The sequence below is a fragment of the Gadus macrocephalus genome, chromosome 21, assembly GCF_031168955.1.
Source record: "Gadus macrocephalus chromosome 21, ASM3116895v1".
In the NCBI taxonomy this organism is placed as follows: domain Eukaryota; kingdom Metazoa; phylum Chordata; class Actinopteri; order Gadiformes; family Gadidae; genus Gadus; species Gadus macrocephalus.
Window position 1 is genome coordinate 2,965,026 of NC_082402.1, and position 10,618 is coordinate 2,975,643.

A 10,618-nucleotide genomic window follows, 5' to 3' on the forward strand; every position below is an offset into this window, starting at 1 on the left:
ATGAAAAAAAACATAAGGGGTAACACTGTTGTCTTTGTCAAATAAAATATAAGAGGTAACACTGTCGTTTTTTATTGGTATCTTTAATTTTAAACGTAATGCCATCATGTTTATTGCACTGTCATATATAACCTCAGACATGCCTATTTCACATATCTCAGTGGGAAGTGGAGAGAGCTGGGAGCTAACCCCCTGGAGACCGGGGTTCAAGTCCGGTTGATGTCATCTGATGGAAGACTCTTATTTTTATTTCATGCGAATTATAAAGACAAGTGTAACCATTGTGTTGACTTTATTCAGTGTCTTGATGGTGCATTGATAAGTTCGGAGGCTAACATTCTAAACAGTTCAGGTTCCGATCCCTGCAAAAACGGCGAAGGGGTAACACTGTATTTTTTTATTGGTCGTCATGAAAAAAAACATAAGGGGTAACACTGTTGTTTTTTATTGGTCGTCATGAAAAAAAACATAAGGGGTAACAATGTCGTTTTTTATTGGTCGTCATGAAAAAAAACATAAAGGGTAACACTGTCGTTTATTATTGGTAGTCATGAAAAAAAACATAAAGGGTAACACTGTTGTTTTTTATTGGTCGTCATGAAAAAAAACATAAGGGGTAACACTGTTGTTTTTTATTGGTCGTCATGAAAAAAAACATGAAGGGTAACGATGTCGTTTTTTATTGGTCGTTATGAAAAAAACCATAAGGGGTAACACTGTTGTTTTTTATTGGTCGTCATGAAAAAAAACATAAACGGTAACACTGTCGTTTTTTATTGGTCGTCATGAAAAAAAACATAAGGGGTAACACTGTCGTTTTTTATTGGACGTCATGAAAAAAAACATAAGGGGTAACACTGTTGTCTTTGTCAAATAAAATATAAGAGGTAACACTGTCGTTTTTTATTGGTATCTTTAATTTTAAACGTAATGCCATCATGTTTATTGCACCGTCATATATAACCTCAGACATACCTATTTCACAAATCTCAGTGGGAAGTGGAGAGAGCTGGGAGCTAACCCCCTGGAGACCGGGGTTCAAGTCTGGTTGATGTCATCTGATGGAAGACTCTTATTTCTATTTCATGCGAATTATAAAGACAAGTGTAACCATTGTGTTGCGTTTATTCTGTGTCTTGATGGTGCATTGATAAGTTCGGAGGCTAACATTCTAAACAGTTCAGGTTCGGATCCCTGCAAAAACGTCGAAGGGGTAACACTGTTTTTTTTTTATTGGTCGTCATGAAAAAAAACATAAGGGGTAACACTGTCGTTTTTTATTGGTCGTCATGAAAAAAAACATAAGGGGTAACACTGTCGTTTTTTATTGGTCGTCATGAAAAAAAACATAAGGGGTAACACTGTCGTTTTTTTATTGGTCGTCATGAAAAAAAACATAAGGGGTAACACTGTTGTTTTTTATTGGTCGTCATGAAAAAAAACATCAGGGGTAACACTGTCGTTTTTTATTGGTCGTCATGAAAAAAAACATAAGGGGTAACACTGTTGTTTTTTATTGGTCGTCATGAAAAAAAACATAAGGGGTAACGCTGTCGTTTTTTATTGGTCGTCATGAAAAAAAACATAAGGGGTAACACTGTCGTTTTTTATTGGTCGTCATGAAAAAAAACATAAAGGGTAACACTGTCGTTTTTTATTGGTCGTCATGAAAAAAAACATAAGGGGTAACGCTGTTGTTTTTGTCAAATTAAATATAAGGGGTAACACTGTCGTGTTTTATTGGTCGTCATGAAAAAAAACATAAGGGGTAACAATGTTGTTTCTTATTGGTCGTCATGTAAAAAAACATAAGGGGTAACACTGTCGTTTTTTATTGGTCATAAGGGGTAACACTGTTGTCTTTGTCAAATAAAATATAAGGGGTAACACTGTCGTTTTTTATTGGTCGTCATGAAAAAAAACATAAGGGGTAACACTGTCGTTTTTTATTGGTCGTCATGAAAAAAAACATAAAGGGTAACAATGTCGTTTTTTATTGGTAGTCATGAAAAAAAACATAAAGGGTAACACTGTTGTTTTTTATTGGTCGTCATGAAAAAAAACATAAGGGGTAACACTGTTGTTTTTTATTGGTCGTCATGAAAAAAAACATAAAGGCTAACGATGTCGTTTTTTATTGGTCGTTATGAAAAAAACCATAAGGGGTAACACTGTTGTTTTTTATTGGTCGTCATGAAAAAAACCATAAGGGGTAACACTGTTGTTTTTTATTGGTCGTCATGAAAAAACCCATAAACGGTAACACTGTCGTTTTTTATTGGTCGTCATGAAAAAAAACATAAGGGGTAACACTGTCGTTTTTTATTGGACGTCATGAAAAAAAACATAAGGGGTAACACTGTTGTCTTTGTCAAATAAAATATAAGAGGTAACACTGTCGTTTTTTATTGGTATCTTTAATTTTAAACGTAATGCCATCATGTTTATTGCATTGTCATATATAACCTCAGACATACCTAATTCCCAAATCTCAGTGGGAAGTGGAGAGAGCTGGGAGCTAACCCCCTGGAGACCGGGGTTCAAGTCCGGTTGATGTCATCTGATGGAAGACTCATATTTCTATTTCATGCGAATTATAAAGACAAGTGTAACCATTGTGTTGACTATATTCAGTGTCTTGATGGTGCATTGATAAGTTCGGAGGCTAACATTCTAAGCAGTTCAGGTTCGGATCCCTGCAAAAACGTCGAAGGGGTAACACTGTTTTTTTTTATTGGTCGTCATGAAAAAAAACATAAGGGGTAACACCGTCGTTTTTTATTGGTCGTCATGAAAAAAAACATAAGGGGTAACACTGTCGTTTTTTATTGGTCGTCATGAAAAAAAACATGAGGGGTAACACTGTCGTTTTTTATTGGTCGTCATGAAAAAAAACATAAGGGGTAACACTGTTGTTTTTTATTGGTCGTCATGAAAAAAAACATAAGGGGTAACACTGTCGTTTTTTATTGGTCGTCATGAAAAAAAACATAAAGGGTAACAATGTCGTTTTTTATTGGTAGTCATGAAAAAAAACATAAAGGGTAACACTGTTGTTTTTTATTGGTCGTCATGAAAAAAAACATAAGGGGTAACACTGTTGTTTTTTATTGGTCGTCATGAAAAAAAACATAAAGGCTAACGATGTCGTTTTTTATTGGTCGTTATGAAAAAAACCATAAGGGGTAACACTGTTGTTTTTTATTGGTCGTCATGAAAAAAACCATAAGGGGTAACACTGTTGTTTTTTATTGGTCGTCATGAAAAAACCCATAAACGGTAACACTGTCGTTTTTTATTGGTCGTCATGAAAAAAAACATAAGGGGTAACACTGTCGTTTTTTATTGGACGTCATGAAAAAAAACATAAGGGGTAACACTGTTGTCTTTGTCAAATAAAATATAAGAGGTAACACTGTCGTTTTTTATTGGTATCTTTAATTTTAAACGTAATGCCATCATGTTTATTGCATTGTCATATATAACCTCAGACATACCTAATTCCCAAATCTCAGTGGGAAGTGGAGAGAGCTGGGAGCTAACCCCCTGGAGACCGGGGTTCAAGTCCGGTTGATGTCATCTGATGGAAGACTCATATTTCTATTTCATGCGAATTATAAAGACAAGTGTAACCATTGTGTTGACTATATTCAGTGTCTTGATGGTGCATTGATAAGTTCGGAGGCTAACATTCTAAACAGTTCAGGTTCGGATCCCTGCAAAAACGTCGAAGGGGTAACACTGTTTTTTTTTATTGGTCGTCATGAAAAAAAACATAAGGGGTAACACCGTCGTTTTTTATTGGTCGTCATGAAAAAAAACATAAGGGGTAACACTGTCGTTTTTTATTGGTCGTCATGAAAAAAAACATGAGGGGTAACACTGTCGTTTTTTATTGGTCGTCATGAAAAAAAACATAAGGGGTAACACTGTTGTTTTTTATTGGTCGTCATGAAAAAAAACATAAGGGGTAACACTGTCGTTTTTTATTGGTCGTCTTGAAAAAAAACATAAGGGGTAACACTGTCGTTTTTTATTGGTCGTCATGAAAAAAAACATAAAGGGTAACACTGTCGTTTTTTATTGGTCGTCATGAAAAAAAACATAAGGGGTAACGCTGTTGTTTTTGTCAAATTAAATATAAGGGGTAACACTGTCGTGTTTTATTGGTCGTCATGAAAAAAAACATAAGGGGTAACAATGTTGTTTTTTATTGGTCGTCATGTAAAAAAACATAAGGGGTAACACTGTCGTTTTTTATTGGTCATAAGGAACACTGTTGTCTTTGTCAAATAAAATATAAGGGGTAACACTGTCGTTTTTTATTGGTCGTCATGAAAAAAAACATAAGGGGTAACACTGTCGTTTTTTATTGGTCGTCATGAAAAAAAACATAAGGGGTAACACTGTCGTTTTTTATTGGTCATAAGGGGTAACACTGTTGTCTTTGTCAAATAAAATATAAGGGGTAACACGGTCGTTTTTTATTGGTCGTCATGAAAAAAAACATAAGGGGTAACACTGTCGTTTTTTATTGGTCGTCATGTAAAAAAACATAAGGGGTAAGACTGTCGTTTTTTATTGGTCGTCATAAAAAAAACATAAAGGGTAACACTGTCGTTTTTTATTGGTCGCCATGAAAAAAAACATAAGGGGTAACACTGTCGTTTTTTATTGGTCATAAGGGGTAACACTGTTGTCTATGTCAAATAAAATATAAGGGGTAACACGGTCGTTTTTTATTGGTCGTCATGAAAAAAAACATAAGGGGTAACACTGTCGTTTTTTATTGGTCGTCATGAAAAAAAACATAAGGGGTAACACTGTCGTTTTTTATTGGTCGTCATGAAAAAAAACATAAGGGGTAACACTGTCGTTTTTTATTGGTGTCTTTAATTTTAAACGTAATGCCATCATGTTTATTGCACTGTCATATATAACCTCAGACATATCTATTTCACATATCTCAGTGGGAAGTGGAGAGAGCTGGGAGCTAACCCCCTGGAGACCGGGGTTCAAGTCCGGTTGATGTCATCTGATGGAAGACTCTTATTTCTATTTCACGCGAATTATAAAGACAAGTGTAACCATTGTGTTGACTTTATTCAGTGTCTTGATGGTGCATTGATAAGTTCGGAGGCTAACATTCTAAACAGTACAGGTTCGGATCCCTGCAAAAACGTCGAAGGTGTAACACTGTTTTTTTTTATTGGTCGTCATGAAAAAAAACATAAGGGGTAACACTGTCGTTTTTTATTGGTCGTCATGAAAAAAAACATAAGGGGTAACACTGTCGTTTTTTATTGGTCGTCATGAAAAAAAACATAAGGGGTAACACTGTCGTTTTTTATTGGTCGTCATGAAAAAAAACATAAAGGGTAACACTGTCGTTTTTTATTGGTCGTCATGAAAAAAAACATAAGGGGTAACGCTGTTGTTTTTGTCAAATTAAATATAAGGGGTAACACTGTCGTGTTTTATTGGTCGTCATGAAAAAAAACATAAGGGGTAACAATGTTGTTTTTTTATTGGTCGTCATGTAAAAAAACATAAGGGGTAACACTGTCGTTTTTTATTGGTCATAAGGAACACTGTTGTCTTTGTCAAATAAAATATAAGGGGTAACACTGTCGTTTTTTATTGGTCGTCATGAAAAAAAACATAAGGGGTAACACTGTCGTTTTTTATTGGTCGTCATGAAAAAAAACATAAGGGGTAACACTGTCGTTTTTTATTGGTCATAAGGGGTAACACTGTTGTCTTTGTCAAATAAAATATAAGGGGTAACACGGTCGTTTTTTATTGGTCGTCATGAAAAAAAACATAAGGGGTAACACTGTCGTTTTTTATTGGTCGTCATGTAAAAAAACATAAGGGGTAAGACTGTCGTTTTTTATTGGTCGTCATAAAAAAAACATAAAGGGTAACACTGTCGTTTTTTATTGGTCGCCATGAAAAAAAACATAAGGGGTAACACTGTCGTTTTTTATTGGTCATAAGGGGTAACACTGTTGTCTATGTCAAATAAAATATAAGGGGTAACACGGTCGTTTTTTATTGGTCGTCATGAAAAAAAACATAAGGGGTAACACTGTCGTTTTTTATTGGTCGTCATGAAAAAAAACATAAGGGGTAACACTGTCGTTTTTTATTGGTCGTCATGAAAAAAAACATAAGGGGTAACACTGTCGTTTTTTATTGGTTTCTTTAATTTTAAACGTAATGCCATCATGTTTATTGCACTGTCATATATAACCTCAGACATATCTATTTCACATATCTCAGTGGGAAGTGGAGAGAGCTGGGAGCTAACCCCCTGGAGACCGGGGTTCAAGTCCCGTTGATGTCATCTGATGGAAGACTCTTATTTCTATTTCACGCGAATTATAAAGACAAGTGTAACCATTGTGTTGACTTTATTCAGTGTCTTGATGGTGCATTGATAAGTTCGGAGGCTAACATTCTAAACAGTACAGGTTCGGATCCCTGCAAAAACGTTGAAGGGGTAACACTGTTGTTTTTTATTGGTCGTCATGAAAAAAAACATAAGGGGTAACACTGTCGTTTTTTATTGGTCGTCATGAAAAAAAACATAAGGGGTAACAATGTCGTTTTTTATTGGTCGTCATGAAAAAAAACATAAGGGGTAACACTGTCGTTTTTTTATTGGTCGTCATGAAAAAAAACATAAGGGGTAACACTGTTGTTTTTTATTGGTCGTCATGAAAAAAAACATAAGGGGTAACACTGTCGTTTTTTATTGGTCGTCATGAAAAAAAACATAAGGGGTAACACTGTCGTTTTTTATTGGTCGTCATGAAAAAAAACATAAGGGGTAACACTGTCGTTTTTTATTGGTCGTCATGAAAAAAAACATAAAGGGTAACACTGTCGTTTTTTATTGGTCGTCATGAAAAAAAACATAAGGGGTAACACTGTCGTTTTTTATTGGTCGTCTTGAAAAAAAACATAAGGGGTAACACTGTCGTTTTTTATCGGTCGTCATGAAAAAAAACATAAGGGGTTACACTGTCGTTTCATATCGGTCGTCATGAAAAAAAACATAAGGGGTAACGCTGTTGTTTTTTAATGGTCGTCATGAAAAAAAACACAAGGGGTAACACTGTTGTTTTATATCGGTCGTCATGAAAAAAACATAAGGGGTAACGCTGTTGTTTTTTATCGGTCGTCATGAAAAAAAACATAAGGGGTAACACTGTCGTTTTTTATCGGTCGTCATGAAAAAAAACATACTCCAAACGCTGTTGTTTTTATCGGTCCTCATGAAAAAACCATAAGGGAAACACTATTGTTTTTTATTGGTTGTCATGAAAAAAAACATAAGGGGTATCACTGTCGTTTTTTATCGGTCGTCATGAAAAAAAAAATAAGGTGTCACATAGAATAGAATATTATAGAATAGAAATAGACACACACACACACACACACACACACACACACACACACACACACACACACACACACACACACACACACACACACACACACACACACACACACACACACACACACACACACACACACACACACACACACACACCAATCAGATGGATCCGACCGGGATTTCCGTTGCGATGAGTTTCCTCCCTCAGCGACGTGTACAATAAACAAATTATGTAAAACAAAACCCCTCTTTCATTTTAAAATAATAGTATGCAAATATGTTGAATAGGCCTCCACCTTTGTTATACTTTTAAAATGTTCCTATATAGCCTATTTTATAGCTTACACACTGATATTTTAAAACAGGAATGCGAAATGCGAAATGCATCCTGGGACTTTTGACGGTCCCAAGTCCACACCATGGACATATTGGGCTCGCCGCTAGCCCCACCAGGAAGAAAAATAATCTCCGTTCACTTCAACAGAGAAACACTCTGAGCATGCGCATTTCAATGTTTCCAGTCCAATACACATTGCATTGGGCTGGTGGGGCTTGAGCCCTTCTTGCACCTCCAGACGAACTCAGCCGGAAGAAGCAAGCCAGACTCGACTAAAAATAAAAGCGCCGAACTTGTTATTTTATAGTAGGCTAGGCTACTTTCTGGGGAGATTATTTTTTAAATATATATATATAAAATATGCCTGATGGGCGTTCTTGTGTCATGACGGGAATGCCCAAGCCTGCAGCTGGACCCTTCTCGGCAAAACACCAACTTCGATGATGTATAGACCGCGCAGATCAAAGGATGAGTAAACTGTTATGAAGCTGACAGCTTCCTTTCCTGGACATCCTGGGAGTCGCGCAGGGAAACGGTTGTCATGGAGATATCCGCGCAGCCAATCAGGGAGCGCCAGAACTTGCGACCCGAATGCCTTTTGGCGGGAAGAGGAGGGACGGTGACGGCTTTCCCGTCTGCGTTTTGACGGTCAGACTTGTTTTTTTTTCTTCCTTCGTAAACAAACTCTATTCCTATTCCTATTCCATCTCCTTATATCAAACAGTCCAACAAATCAACGTCCTGAATCGCAACATGTTTGTGTTAACCCGTCTACCCCACATTGTTAATTTGGCTGATCCATCTGGGAGATTCAACGCACCACCTTCCTCTGTCTTTCTTTTTCATCTAAACAACCACGCAGATTAATTAGATACACTCACAAGGCTGAAAAGATAAGCATGTTCATTTATAATCCTGATAGAATATCCTCCCACCCGCCTCCTCCAATCCTCCCCCCCCCTCCCCCCGGTTCTTTTCTTTGAATCGGTTCACGGGGGTCACCATGGGAACCTGGAAGCCCGGCGGCAGGATGTGAAGCCCCTCCGTGTCCTTGGGTAGTGGCCGTCCAGCTGTGTCAATCTCCGGTGTTCGTCCCGGCCCCCCGCCTCCTCCTTCCCCCGTCTCCCCCCTCTCCCCCGCTTCCAGGCTCTCTCTCTCACACACACACACACACACACACACACACACACGCACACGCACACGCACACGCACACGCACACGCACACGCACACGCACACGACACACACGCACACGCACACGCACACGCACACGCACACACACACACACACACACACACACACACACACACACACACACACACACACACACACACACACACACACACAGGGCCTGATCTGTTTTCCTAAACGGAGAGAGGGCTCGGTTTGAAAGGAGGGGAAAGGGAGGGGGTGGTGGTGCTGGTGGGAGGGGGGGGGGGGGTGTGTGTGTGGGGGGGTGGTGCTGCTGTGACTCACTCCTCCGGTTTCAAAACAAGCCGCGGCCGTGGGGCTGAACATCAAGGGTTGTGTTTAAACAGGTGTCTCTGCTCGCCTGCTCTGTCTCCGCCGCGCCGCGAGAGACGGCTAATCCTCGTGCGTTTGTTTTGCATCGGGCTCGGACATGCTACACAAAAAAAAAAAACATCGCAGAGATGCATCTTCGATGGACCGGGGTTGAAACGCATAGCAACTCCTAGGCCTGGATGTGGTGCAGGCTGAGCGGTTGGTTTCGATGCTATCTGATGTTAATCAGAGATCGATGTGATCGCGTCGGGCAGTCACGTGAAAGTCAGAGTGCAGCTCCCTTCGAATAGCCGATCTATTCTGGGAGAGAGGAAGAGAGAGATGGAGAGGGGGGAGGGGGGGAGAGAGAGAGAGAGAGAGAGAGGGGGGGGGGGGGGGATAAAGAGAGTGAGAGAGTGGGGGGAGTGAGAAAGAGAGAGAGAGTTTAACAGTATGACACAGTAAATATTACATGAACAGCCTATGACGTCCATGTAAATATGGCCTTCACTATTCCACTAGGTTAGAGCAGTTGTTCCCAACCTGTGGCTCGGGTCTCCACTCGGGGTCCCCTGATATGCATATGGGGTCGTAGGAGATAACTGAAATAAGCCGTGAATATTTAATGATATATTTTAGAAAACCCTTTTCTTTTTAAAAGAGTCTGAGTCTGAAGTCCTGTCCTTACTAACTTCTTAATGATTCATAGCCACGAGAAAATCACTTACCAGTAATGCGATTATGTTATTACCAGGATATTGATTTTACCGGCGGACGCTGATTGGGTAAAAACATTAAGTGCTGAAGCAAAAGTTAAAGTTGTGGTTGCAAGCATTTTCAGAGCAAGAAATTGGGTCACTGGCCAAAAATAGGGTGGTAACCACTGGACTAGAGGGTTTATCTGTAAGACTGTTATGCTAAATACTCCTGCAGTACCCAACAGCTATCAGCTGTTGTTCTGTTGTCTGCCTGGCCCCATGGGGTCTTAATCAGATTGGGATTGTTTTTGTTTGGTTTCTGTTGAAACACTTGGAACCTCCACGTGCTTATCAGCTTCTTTGCATATCAGATGGAGGGAGGATCGACTGCAATACCTGAAACATCGACCACTGTGTACCTCAAACAACCGGCTGCTTGAGGCCTCATGATAATTTGGTATTCAGAACAAGACAACAAATTACAAAATCACTTTTTTTACTTTTTTCAAACCGAGCCCACCACCTATTACCTAAGATGAGATACAGTGTGTGATTGTGTGTGTGTATGTATATAAGGTATATATATAATACAAGTAAACAAAATAAGGTATACCCCTATTCAGGTATTCACATGAAACTAAACATCAAAAAGTGACCACGATATGGATTGAAAAAT